Source organism: Parambassis ranga, chromosome 5 (assembly GCF_900634625.1).
Source record: "Parambassis ranga chromosome 5, fParRan2.1, whole genome shotgun sequence".
Taxonomy (NCBI): Eukaryota; Metazoa; Chordata; class Actinopteri; family Ambassidae; genus Parambassis; species Parambassis ranga.
This window is the reverse complement of record NC_041026.1, coordinates 2,439,586-2,453,765: the sequence shown is the minus strand read 5'-3', so window position 1 is coordinate 2,453,765 and position 14,180 is coordinate 2,439,586. Positions and strand designations below refer to the sequence as shown.

Genomic DNA, 14,180 nt, shown 5'->3' with positions numbered 1-14,180 from the left:
AGCGTCCTCTGTTGAAATCTCTGTTGTTGTAAAGTCAAAGTTCAGCTGTGTTCTTGTAGATGTGCTGGAACTCTGCATCTGTGGACTGATGAACTTTCTGCCTCACTTCAAGCAGACAGCAGCTGATCACAGGTTCCTGTCAGCAGGTGGCGCCACAGAGTCGCTCCTGAAACACCTTCAATGGAGCCCAGCAGTCTGAATATGATGTCATCATCTTTCACAGGATCAGGTGTGTTTCCTGTGTCAGTGGACTTTGTGTTGTGGTTCTGTTTTCTTTGGTGTGTGTCACTGTTTGTATGAATTTATATCTTAGACAGCTGTTGTGTTTAGTTTCGATTTAACCCCTAACTAGTAACACAGTGTTTGCTGTGTGGTGGTTTCTTCTTATCAGGTTTACATCACAGCCTGTGTATGTGAACACACCTCATAAGAAGTCCCTGAAAACACGTCACCTGACAACTTTAATAACAAAGTGAAGTAACTTCGTGGTCAAACTACCATGTCAGCAACACAGAGGGTAAAGAAAGGGTTAATAGCTGCTGCTTCTCTCTGTGCTAGAGCCCTCTCTGCTTTCATCCTCGTACAGTTTCTCCTTCTTCCTTCAGCAGGTCCTCCACACTGGCCCTTTCATGGCAGACCGTGGCCCCTGACTGACTGGACCCTGCAGTCCCTGTCCTCTGCTCACCAGGTAGTTAACCACAGCTCATCGCTGTTGGTGTTCCTGTTGTTTTCAGTCAGTCTGTGGATTCTTCCAGCTCTAAATAAACACTGAGATTATCATCAGATTATATTGTATATATAGTTTGAATACATCAGTGTTACCATCTACATATATGTTAAAATCCATTCCTCTGTGGGATCAATACACTTTAACCTTTGGGGTTCAGATCAGAGTCAGAACTGTTTTTATTGATCAACGTTCAATATTCACGCAGCAGTAGAATCCTTTATGACGTCATCACTGTCCGCCTCCGGCTGCTGTATGAGCAGCGGTACGTCACGACGTAAAACCTCAAACACTTTAATATAGACGAGCTGAAACTAAAGAAAGTCCCATTCACAGATCACGCTGTAACAACGACGTGTTAAAAAAGTACTGACCTGGAAGAGGAGGAGAGGGGCTCATATTCTGAGATTAAAGTAGCAAGTTTTCGTGAAAAGCTCAGATAATCTCTGACATTAGGCCTTAAATCTTAGATCTGGAGAGACGCTGCTTGCTGCGGGGCAGGCGGGTCCGTGTTCTGGCCTCTGACCCGGTCATCGTACGGGGAGCAGGGATAAAAGGAGGACGGCTTCTTCCCCGGGCCCAGTGTGGGGCCCATTGAGCTTCTTTACACACGTTGGGCTGATAAAGTAGTACCGGGCGGGTTCGTAACATCTGAGCTGCTTTTCACAGCATTTAGATTTTTAGATATTCCAGTTTTCATTTATGCAAAAAGTAAATATCAATGGATTAATTGAAACAAAAACGGCGCTGCCCCCCCCCCATATTATCAGATACTTTTCATGATCGGAACAATGTTCGGTTCTGTCTGAATCATGTATGAAGAAGTAATAATGTGTGTGTGTGGTGTGTGTGTGTGTGTAAGGAGAAACGGGGACTAAGTTAAAGGGGTCATTTAACGTGGGTTGTTAACTGGTCTTTAATTATTATTATTATTATTATTATTATTAGGGCCCGAGCACCGAATGGTGCAAGAGCCCTATTGAAACCCTTAGGATTATTTTTTTTTTTTTTTTTTTTTTCTTTCCCCCCCTTAGATCGCATTTTTGGGGGCCTTAACATGCCCAAAAACTCACCAAACTTGGTAGAAAAATTCATTCGCCCAAAAAATTTTGAAATTTGCTGACATTTGAAACGCACATAGGAAAATGACTCTATAGCGCCCCCAACGCGTAGCCCCTCTGGCCAGTTTGACACAGGATTATGAAAATTGGCACACATATGTATCACCTCAAGACGCACAAAAAAGTCTCTTGGACCCCCCCTCCACACCCAACAGGAAGTCCGCCATTTGAAGGTTTGTGGCCATTTTGGCGATGTGTGACCCTGCCAAACTTTTCACGCCTCGCATACGTCATCGGATTGAGCTGAAATTCGCCGTGTCCACTCAGGACACCATAGGGAATAGACGCATTCCAAACTCTTACAAAAGTCTGACGGTGTGGCCGGGCGTGGCCTCAAAGTTTGACCATTTCTGAGGACACAGAAAGTCTCTATAACTTCTTCGTTTTCTGTCCGATCTGTACCAAATGTCACATGTATGATCAGAGTCTGACCCTAAACACATCTATACAACAATATTGAGGCTTTGACAGAGCGCCACCTACTGGCTACACAAAATGTTGTGTTTTCATAGGTTTTTCTGCCTGCCCCTGTGGCCTGTTTTGAGTAGGGTCACGAAAATTGGCACACATGTTTATCACCCCAAGATGCACAAAAAAGTCTCTTGGACCCCCCCTCCAAACCCAACAGGAAGTCCGCCATTTTGAAATTTCTGTTAATTTTTGGCGATTTGTGACCCTGCTGCAAAACTTTTCACGCCTTGCATACTTCATCCAATCAAGCTGAAAATCACTGTGTGCACTCAGGACACCATAGGGAATAGACGCATTCCAAAACTCTTACAAAAGTATTACGGTGTGGTGGGGGCGTGGCCTCAAAGTTGACCATTCGCCATTACAAAGGAACTCCCTGTATTTGTTGCCCTAACGCGTAGCCCCTCTGGCCACTTTGACACAGGATCGTGAAAAGTAGCACAGATGTGTATCACCCCAAGACGCACAAAAAAGTCTCTTGGACCCCCCCTCCAAACCCAACAGGAAGTCCGCCATTTTGACTTTTGTGGCCATTTTGTGCCTATTTGTGACCCTGCTTCAAAACTTTTCATGGATCACATACTTCTTGCAATTAAGCTGAAATTCATTGTGTCCACTCAGGACACCATAGGGAATAGACACATTCCAAACTCTTTCAAAAGTATTACCGTGTGGCGGGGGAGTGGCCTCAAAGTTGACCATTCGCCATTACAAAGGAACTCGCTGTGTTTTATGCAGTACTACCCATATACTTTATGCAATGTGGACAAAATCTTACACTACTGCTATGGACCCGAGTCTGAACAGATATATATGCTAATAGGATGATACGGTCATAGCGCCACCTACCGGTAGCAGGACAGTTTGGTTGTAAACATGTGTTTGTTGTACATTTCTGCAAATGAGAGGAAAAGAGAGCATAGGACAGGAGAGTATAGGAGACAAGAGCATAGGAGAGAAGACAGCAATAGCCCCGTGGATCGCAAGGTCTGCGAGGGCCCGCAATGCTGCTTGCAGCTTTAATTAGGGCCCGAGCACCGAATGGTGCAAGAGCCCTATTGAAACCCTTAGGATTATTATTTAGGGCCCGAGCACCGAATGGTGCAAGAGCCCTATTGAAACCCTTAGGATTATTATTTTTTTTTTTTTTTTTTTTTTTTTTTTTTTTTTTTTTTTCCCCCTCCGAGATCGCATTTTTGGAGGCCTTAACATGCCCAAAAACTCACCAAACTTGGCAGAAAAATTCATTCGCCCGAAAAATTTTGAAATTTGCTGACTTTTGAAATGCACATATAAAAATGGCTCTATAGCGCCCCCAACGCGTAGCCCCTCTGGCCGGTTTGACACAGGATTATGAAAATTGGCACACATATGTATCACCTCAAGACGCACAAAAAAGTCTCTTGGACCCCCCCTCCAAACCCAACAGGAAGTCCGCCATTTGAAGGTTTGTGGCCATTTTTGGCGATGTGTGACCCTGCTGCCAAACTTTTCACGCCTCGCATACTTCAACGGATTGAGCTGAAATTCGCCGTGTCCACTCAGGACACCATAGGGAATAGACGCATTCCAAAACTCTTACAAAGTCTTACGGTGTGGCCGGGGCGTGGCCTCAAAGTTTGACCATTTCTGAGGACACAGAAAGTCTCTATAACTTCTTCGTTTTCTGTCCGATCTGTACGAAATGTCACATGTATGATCAGAGTCTGACCCTAAACACATTTATACAACAATATTGAGGCTTTGACAGAGCGCCACCTACTGGCTACACAAAATGTTGTGTTTTCATAGGTTTTTCTGCCTGCCCCCCTGGCCTGTTTTGAGTAGGGTCATGAAAATTGGTACACATGTGTATCACCCCAAGATGCACAAAAAAGTCTCTTGGACCCCCCCTCCAAACCCAACAGGAAGTCCGCAATTTTGAAATTTCTGTTAATTTTTGGCGATTTGTGACCCTCCTACAAAACTTTTCACGCCTCGCATACTTCCTCCAAATGAGCTAAAACTCACTGTGTCCACTCAGGACACCATAGGGAATAGACGCATTCAAAACTCTTACAAAAGTCTGACGGTGTGGCGGGGGCGTGGCCTCAAAGTTGACCATTCGCCATTACAAAGGAATCACTGTATTTATTGCCCTAATGCGTAGCCCCGCTGGCCAGTTTGACACAGGATCACAAGAATTAGCAGACAGTGTATCACCCCAAGACGCACAAAAAAGTCTCTTGGACCCCCCTCCAAACCCAACAGGAAGTCCACCATTTTGACTTTTTTTTGGTAATTTTACCGTTTTCTGACCCTGCTATAAAACTTTTCGTGCCTCGCATACTTCATGCAATTCAGCTGAAATTCACTGTGTCCACTCAGGACACCATAGGGAATACACGCATTCCAAAACTCTTTCAAAAGTATTACCGTGTGGTGGGGGAGTGGCCTCAAAGTTGACCATTCGCCATTACAAAGGAACTCGCTGTGTTTTATGCAGTACTACCCATATACATTATGCAATGTGGACAAAATCTTACAGTACTGCCATGGAGCCGAGTCTAAACAGATATATATGCTAATAGTGATACGGTCATAGCGCCACCTACTGGTAGCAGGAAAGTTTGGTTGTAAACATGTGTTTGTTGTATATCTGTGGAAATGAGGAGGAGAGCATAGCACAGGAGAGTATAGGAGATGAGAGCATAGGAGAGAAGACTGCGATGACCCCGCGGATCGCAAGGTGCGCGAGGGCCCGCAATGCTGCTTGCAGCTTTAATTTTTTTTTTTTTTTTTTTTTTTTTTTTTTTTTTTTTTTTTTTTCCCCCTCCGAGATCGCATTTTTGGAGGCCTTAACATGCCCAAAAACTCACCAAACTTGGTAGAAAAATTCATTCGCCCGAAAAATTTTGAAATTTGCTGACTTTTGAAATGCACATATAAAAATGGCTCTATAGCGCCCCCAACGCGTAGCCCCTCTGGCCGGTTTGACACAGGATTATGAAAATTGGCACACATATGTATCACCTCAAGACGCACAAAAAAGTCTCTTGGACCCCCCCTCCAAACCCAACAGGAAGTCCGCCATTTGAAGGTTTGTGGCCATTTTTGGCGATGTGTGACCCTGCTGCCAAACTTTTCACGCCTCGCATACTTCAACGGATTGAGCTGAAATTCGCCGTGTCCACTCAGGACACCATAGGGAATAGACGCATTCCAAAACTCTTACAAAAGTCTTACGGTGTGGCCGGGGCGTGGCCTCAAAGTTTGACCATTTCTGAGGACACAGAAAGTCTCTATAACTTCTTCGTTTTCTGTCCGATCTGTACGAAATGTCACATGTATGATCAGAGTCTGACCCTAAACACATCTATACAACAATATTGAGGCTTTGACAGAGCGCCACCTACTGGCTACACAAATGTTGTGTTTTCATAGGTTTTTCTGCCTGCCCCCCTGGCCTGTTTTGAGTAGGGTCATGAAAATTGGTACACATGTGTATCACCCCAAGATGCACAAAAAGTCTCTTGGACCCCCCCTCCAAACCCAACAGGAAGTCCGCAATTTTGAAATTTCTGTTAATTTTTGGCGATTTGTGACCCTCCTACAAAACTTTTCACGCCTCGCATACTTCCTCCAAATGAGCTAAAACTCACTGTGTCCACTCAGGACACCATAGGGAATAGACGCATTCAAAAACTCTTACAAAAGTCTTACGGTGTGGTGGGGGCGTGGCCTCAAACTTGACCATTCGCCATTACAAAGGAACTCACTGTATTTATTGCCCTAATGCGTAGCCCCGCTGGCCAGTTTGACACAGGATCATGAGAATTAGCACACATGTGTATCACCCCAAGACGCACAAAAAACTCTCTTGGACCCCCCCTCCAAACCCAACAGGAAGTCCACCATTTTGACTTTTGTGGCCATTTTTGCCTATTTGTGACCCTGCTTCAAAACTTTTCACGCCTCACATACTTCATGCAATTGAGCTGAAATTCACTGTGTCCACTCAGGACACCATAGGGAATAGACGCATTCCAAAACTCTTTCAAAAGTATTACCGTGTGGCGGGGGAGTGGCCTCAAAGTTGACCATTCGCCATTACAAAGGAACTCGCTGTGTTTTATGCAGTACTACCCATATACTTTATGCAATGTGGACAAAATCTTACAGTACTGCCATGGAGCCGAGTCTAAACAGATATATTGCTAATAGGAATACGGTCATAGCGCCACCTACTGGTAGCAGGAAAGTTTGGTTGTAAACATGTTTTGTTGTATATCTGTGGAAATGAGAGGAGGAGCATAGCACAGGAGAGTATAGGAGACGCGAGCATAGGAGAGAAGACTGCGATGACCCCACGGATCGCAAGGTGCGCGAGGGCCCGCAATGCTGCTTGCAGCTTTAATTATTATTATTATTATTATTTTATTATTTTCGTTGTTATTGGAGGATACCTGCTGATGGGGGCCTGTCCCATTGCTCCTACTGGCTCAGGTTACATAATGATTTGCTCGTGCTTGGTTTATTGTTAATATCTGTTATTGATTGATTTCGTTAAATATTTCGTTAAATATTTATTATGACGTGTTCTTTGTTGGGAGGTTCTGAGTTTCTCGTGTTTGCCCTCCTGACGGTTTGCTCTCTTGCTCCCTTCTTTTAGAGGCCGGCGGTGGTGGCGGTGCGGTGCCAGCAAGTCCAACTATTCCTTCTGCTGCATTTAATTTTATCATTGCACAATAATTAGGGCTGTGGAAGATGAATCAAGCATCAGGATTAATCCGATTAAAATGTTGACACGATTAACGGGTCATTATCTCCTTAATTGGTTCGTTCTTCCAGACAGAGTTTTTTCCTCAATAACATGTGTTTTTACTGAAATGTCCAGATTAACTGCGTTTAACGCTATGAAATTCTGAGATTCATACAAATGCTAATTGTTTGACAGCCGTAATAATAATCAGTAACAATCGCTTCTGTGTTGTGCAGCATTTAGAGGAGGATGTGCTCAAACAGACTAATGTGGTTTAGATTACATTACTACGTCACATGTTTAACTCATAACTAATACATGTATCGATGTAGCTGATATATTCCACTATTATCTGTATTGAAATATCTACATTAAACAGGGATGTGTATCCCTGAACGCACTCGATCAGCCAATGGGCCAATCAGAGGCTGGATGACGTCACGTGATTTACGGGAAATGGACTATTGGGCCTATAGGGGCATGCCCCCCCCCCCCCCCCCCCCCCCCCCCATGCGGTGGGATCTGGAGCAGGCTCTGTGCGCTGGATGTGTTTATTTCAGGCTGCGCTGGGAGCGGCGGGATCCTCCAGCTGCCTGGATTTAGACCCTCCTGTCTTTCTCCTTCCTTCTGTTTTATTCCTCTCATCATGTAATAACTCCATTTGAGAACTTTTAACTTTATTAATTGATCCATTGTGTTTGTATTAACCTGCCTCTTACAGATTAATTATTATGATTATGATTATTATTATGTCATTGTTCATTCATTCAGTTTCCATCATTGCTCACACACACTCTTACACATTAATATTCATTTATTGAACCACAGTATTTTTCCTTCTCACATATATATTCCGAATGTATACCTGCATTACAAATTACACACCTATGTTTATTTATTTATTTATTTATTATGCTATAAATACTGGTTATTACTGTTGATCATTTTCACCGCTAGAGGTATTTTTACTTTTCTTTGTGTATATTTTGCTGCTGCAATAGAGAAGCTGGTGACAGCTGGTTAATATTAATATTTAGGCTGAATTCCGTTTGATCACATCATCATCTGAGACTGCAGCCTTCATGTCCCCGTCCATCCTGCTGTTTATATTATCAGGAACCAGTTCCCATGTTTTTCCTGTCAACCAATCACGTCTCCTGTCTCTGAGAACGTTCTTAAATCACTTTGAAGATGAGAGTCCTTACTAAGATTTGTAGTCTTCATTTTCAACCGCAAACTTTGTTCCTGCTCGTTCTGATCTGTAGCTTTTTATGAGTTCAGCGTCATTCATAGTTTGGAGAACGTGTCTCTCTGTCGCTCCGTCATGTTCTCCCTGTTCAAGGAACGATGAAACCTCCTAAAAGTCCTCCTCTGCACTCTGAACAGCTTTTTACCTGAAGACCTCTTTCATCTTTATAGGATTTAGTCTTAATTATAAGAACTGCTTAGAAAACGTCATAATAGATTCTGTCATAAGAATTTTCTTAGAATGTCTCCACTAAGGGAAACTCTTAGCGCTGAGAGTCTTTGTGAATACGGCCCCTGTAAAGGAGACGAGAAGGAAACGCCTAACAGGTAGCCATGTGTTCAAATTCCCTGCTTCCACATGTTTGTGTGCGCATCTGTTAACCCCTCCCAGTCTGGAGCGATAAAGTCAGAGAGAGAGAGAGAGAGAGAGAGAGAGAGAGAGAGAGAGAGAGGTCGGAGCGCATGGACCTTCGCTGCAGATGAAGTTGTACTAAAGCATGTAAGTTCGCTCCTGTGCTGCTGAGTTTGTGTTGATCTGAGTAAATGTTGTATGCCCATGCTCCCGGACCTTATGTTGTGTTACCTGAATCACTGTGATGTTTATTTTGTAATATTTATGTTGAGATGCTGAGTCAGCCAGCTCGTGGGCAAGGGAGCCGCCTGGTGGTCATTTAGCAGAATGTTCAGACTCAGCATAGCGGTGTATTTCCGTTAAACTTCATTCAAACGTCATTCTGTTCTTTATATTTGTATATATTTTATTTTATGGCTTTTTAAGTTTTTTTTATTTATTATTATTTGTGTGATTTTATGGATTTCTCTGGTGTGTTTCCTCAGTGTGTCCTCACAGCAAACCTTGCTGGAAGTAATGATGGCGTCTCCTTGGTCTGTATCTTTTTATCTCTTTATCCTCTTTTTTATCTGTGTGTGTGTCTCTATTGTTTTTTATGTCTGTAAAGTACTTTGTGTTACAGTATTCTGAATGAAAGCTGCTTCATAAAGAGTTTTGATTGATTGATAAAGTAGGAACACTTTGCTGGCTGTCAGCTAGATTTATCAGTAACACAGAAAAAATAGAGATTGTTTTTTTATTTTATTATCATCATTTAGCAGCCTCTCTCTTCACTTAATGTCCACAGCACCATCACACACTGGACTGGGCACTTTATACTGTAAAATGTAATTTAACTACACATTGTTATTTTTATTTAAAGATCTCTTTCTGGATTATTTTGACCTGTTTATATTCTAACATGGAAATCAAGTATACACACATGTTGTTGGATTAGAGTATGTAGATCATTTTGACTCGGTCACTGTGGAAAGTAGCTCGCGAGCCAAAATGCTGTGGACACCCCTGATTTAGGGGAACTCCAGGGTTGATGGTGGAAAGTGAAAACAGCACGTTAATTCAGGATGGTTATGAGTTCTTTACTGGACACTGATTTCTGCTGTGCAGAGATGTTTCAGTGCAGACTGTAGATCTGTTTGGAAAAAGTGTGACTGATGGTTTTTAACTTTGACAGCTTCCCTCACATCTGTCTGACTGAACCTGATGACTCTTCACCTCTGTGTCCTCTCACAGAGAAGATGATCCTGCTGCTCCTCATCCTCACCTCCTCAGCAGCAGCACTTGAAGTGAAGGAGACACAGAGCTCCTATCAGGGAGAGAACCACCACATCACACTGGAGTGGACGTTCCCCACAGACACCGAGACCAAGTCTGAGGACATTTATGTCTACTGTGATCATTTAACCAGACAGAAAGAATCAGTCCTGTATCAGGTCCATGCTGGTGTTGAGCTCTCAGAGTCTGTGGATGAAGGTTTTTCAGGAAGAGTCCAGAGTGACACAGACGCCCTCAGAGAAGGACGAATCAGACTTCATCTGTCCAGACCAGGACTGAAGACTCTGGTCTGTATGTGTGTGAAGTGACGATAGCTGCAGTGACCCGCTTAGCCTCCTGTGAGCTCACAGTCTCTGGTGAGTAAGTTAAAGCTGCTGTCTGCTGAGAACTGTCTGATTTCTTTCAACAAGTCTCAACTCACATTTTTGTCCTTTACAGCAGCTGCTGCTCAGACACACAGTGACAGACCAGCTCTGAGTCCAGCAGCAGACACAGGATGGACAGGACTCATCCTTGGATTGACAGCAGCAGGAGTAGCTGCAATGATCATCAGTGCGGTTTTTGTTTTTGGAGAGAGACTGCAGTCTGGTGTCTCAGAACAACCACTCAATTACCATGTTGTTCCTACGAGAGGAACTTGAATAATTAATATGAAATTATATCAACAGCACGTGACGGATTACAGAATTAAAGCTGAAAGCAGCATTGCTGGCCCTCGCACACCTTGCGATCCGAGGGGCCATTGCTTTGCCCTCTCCTATGCTCTCCTCTCCTCTCATTTCCAGATTTACAGCAAATACACGTTTAGAAGACAAAGTTCCTGTTGCCAGTAGGTGGCGCTATGACTGTATCATCCTAATAGCATATATATGTTCAGACTCGGGTCCATAGCAGCACTGTAAGATTTTGTCCACATTGCATGAAGTATGTTGGTGGTACTGCAGAAAATATAGTGTTTCTTTGTAATGGTGAATGGTCAACTTTGAGGCCACGACCCGGCCACACCATAAGACTTTTGAAAGAGTTTTGAAATGCGTCTATTCCCTATGGTGTCCTGAGTGGACACAGTAAATTTCAGCTCCATTGGATGAAGTATGAGAGGCGTGAAAAGTTTTGTAGCAGGGTCACAAATTGACAAAAATTGCCAAAAAAGTAAAAATGGCGGACTTTCGTGTTGGGTTTGGACGGGGGGTCCAAGAGACTTTTTTGTGCATCTGGAGGTGATACATATGTGCCAATTTTAATGTTGCTGTGTCAAACTGGCCAGAGGGGCTACGGTACATGTTAGAGCAAAAAATACAGGGGCACAGTGAATTTCAGCTCGATTGGATGAAGTATGCGAGGTGTAAAAAGTTTTGCAGGGTCACATATCGCCAAAAATGACCAATTCAAATGACGGACTTCGTGTGACTTTTTTGTGTGTCTTGGGGTGAAACCAAGCGGCAACTTCGGGGCTCAAACTTAAAGCCCATGCGGAAGTGTCAAAACTTGTAATCACGCCGCAGCCATGGGGGCTGGCTCCAAAAACTAGTCATTTCCCATAGACTCCCATGTTAAAATGGCCGAATTCACAGCAGGAATGAACATGTTTACAGCTGGTAGAAAAAAAGCTGTGTCAGCAGCTGGACTTTGTGGAGACAATCTATCCATATCAAAGTCAAGTCAGCTTTATTGTCAAATCTGCTATATGTGCTGGACATACAGAGAAAACTCCTCTCAGCTGCTCTCACTATGCGATGAAGCGTCTTCCTGCAGGTGGCGGTGCAGGCTCCGTACCACACAGTGATGCAGCTGGACAGGATGCTGTCAACAGCCCCTCTGTAGAAGGTGCACAGGATGGAGGGGGGGCTCTGGCTCCTCTGAGCTTGTGGAGGAAGTAGAGGCGCTGCTGTGCTTCTTGGTCAGTGATGCAGTGTTGGTAGTCCAGGAGAGGTCCTCAGTGATGTGCACACCCAGGAACTTGTGCTGCTCACCTGCTCCACAGCAGCACTCTTGATGGTCAGAGGGGTGTGCTGACTGTGTGCTCTCTGTAGTCCACCATCTCCTTGGTCTTCTCCACATTCAGGGAGAGGTTGTGGCTCTGCACCACTCGGCCAGAAGGTGCACATTCCTGTAGTTTCTTTCATCTCCACTGAAGATGAGACCACCACAGCACTGTCGTCTGTATCCATATGTCTTACTATGGAATATGTGTGAGTTACTCCTATGATCTCATACATGATAGTTACTGTCATATATGATGTGACTATCCTGATGCTTGTGTGTATTCTGAGAAGCTGCGCCTGTTAGATAACACAGGGTGTGAGAAGTGAGAGTCCTTGAGCACTTGTCCAGAGACCTCTGTCTTTGTGTGTGACTGCTCCTTCTTGCAAGAGTAAAAGCACTCGAGTGATTGACAGTTGATATTTTGGGTTTTATTCCTAAAACATGCTAAGTGAGGGACTTTGCAGTGTTTGGTCACCATCCAGACAAGATGGTGGAGTTCAAAGTAAAGCAACTGCTGAAGCAAACAGTGAAAATGTTTGTTAGTGTTGATGTTTGGACTGATGATAAGAGCAGTGAGCTCTGTGTCTCCTGTTATGATGCATTACAGTGTTCAGTCTGTTGAACTGTTATTTTCCTACATGAAGAACTCTGTCATGATTATAGAGGCATGTCTGACGTGTGTTTCAGTCTCTTCATATCCTCCTCCTCATCCTTTAACTCTTTCAGGCTGTGAACCTGCTGAATCAGCATGCTGCTGTGCTCTAATAAAGACTGTAATGAACTGTTCAGTGTCGTGTCCTCAAACATGCTCCAGAGCTTCTTCTTTCTCATGAGGTCTTTTTAGAAAGACTCTCTGGCGCCACCTGCTGACAGGAAATTGATGAGCTGCTGTGTGAGTTCAGAGGAGAACATGTTGAGAGCAGGAGGTCAGAGGTCACTGCAGCAGACTGCTGCTGTGTGACTGTAAAGAGCTGCCACAGTCTGCAGCTCCTCTCTGGGGTCACACTCTGAACTGCTGGGGCCCGTTTCATGAGGCGGGTTCAGTTTGGGGACACAGTAAATGAGTTCCCAGTCTGAACAGGTTTGTATTGAGTAGGAGGTCACACTAACAGACTGGCTCCCTCACAACAGAAGTGTGAGAACAAGGTTTGTACAGAATGAGTTTAGCAGCTCAAACACATGTTGATGGAACAAAGACATGACAGGAGGGACAACTATGGACCCCCAAGAGACACATGTGGACACATTCAGTCTGTGTGAAGGAGGGACACACACACTGATGGAGACTTTGTAGATGATTTGTTTCTGTGTTTCCGGCTGTCTGCAGGGTGATTCTGAAACGTCTCTCTGGTGTAGGGTGAAGCAGGAAGAGGAAGAGCTCTCGGTCTGATGTGGGTTCAGTGTGCGGACAGCAGATGGCAGCAGACGTCTCGCTCACCCTGTAACAAAAGCTGGTGTTGATAGAATAACTTGACAGAGTTGAATCAGTTTGTAACAGAACATTTAGTGTGAGAGAAGATGATCCTGCTGCTCCTCATCCTCACCTCCTCGCAGCAGCACTTGAAGTGAAGGAGACACAGAGCTCCTATCAGGCAGAGGAGAACCACAACATCACACTGGAGTGGACGTTCCCCACAGACACTCAGACTAAGACTGAGGACATTAATGTCTACTGTGAACTTGTAACCACAGTAAAAGACTCAGTCCTGTATCAGGTCAGCAGACACAGAGGGACGGACAATAATCTTTGATGAAAGGAAAGGACCTCTAACAGTTCTGATAGCAGCGGCTGTGTTTTATTTCTGTGAAAGAGTTCCACAGTGATGACCTGCAGACTTTCCTTCATCTTCATCTTCATCTTCTAAACTGCTAACGACTGAGGATCAATCAGAGCATTGGATGCTGCACATACAGTGAAGTTTGCTCCTCATGTGGGTTAAAGCAGGAACTATTGGTTTGTGACAAACCTTCCGTTGAGTAAATGATGTCATTACATGTGCCTACATGTACATCTCTCGTGGATTGAGAACTACCTGACAGGCCGACCACAGCTTGTGAGACTGCAGAGCTGTGTGTCTGACACCCTGACCAGCAACACTGGGGCCCCTCAAGGAACTGTGCTGTCTCCCTTTCTATTCACCACTACACAGCTGACTTCCAGTACCGCTCTGAGACGTGTCACCTTCAGAAGTACTCGGATGATGCAGCCATAGTTGGTGTGGAGAACGGACGGGAGGATGAGTACAGGGGCCTTGGGAG

The 14,180-nt window shown here is 44.3% G+C and overlaps 3 long non-coding RNA genes across 3 annotated transcripts; all 3 read left to right on the top strand.

The window, feature by feature from the left end:
- Positions 1–337: 337 nt before the first annotated feature.
- LOC114435292 (uncharacterized) lies at positions 338–7,007 on the top strand. The gene is made up of 3 exons (XR_003670570.1): positions 338–517; positions 606–688; positions 6,971–7,007. It is a non-coding gene; the product is annotated as an uncharacterized LOC114435292 (long non-coding RNA).
- Positions 7,008–8,760: 1,753 nt separating this feature from the next.
- LOC114435299 (uncharacterized) lies at positions 8,761–9,891 on the top strand. Its single transcript, XR_003670576.1, has 3 exons — positions 8,761–8,807; positions 9,146–9,193; positions 9,835–9,891. It is a non-coding gene; the product is annotated as an uncharacterized LOC114435299 (long non-coding RNA).
- A 340-nt stretch (positions 9,892–10,231) lies between these two features.
- On the top strand, positions 10,232–10,901 carry LOC114435287 (uncharacterized). The gene is made up of 2 exons (XR_003670565.1): positions 10,232–10,291; positions 10,374–10,901. It is a non-coding gene; the product is annotated as an uncharacterized LOC114435287 (long non-coding RNA).
- Positions 10,902–14,180: the final 3,279 nt, after the last annotated feature.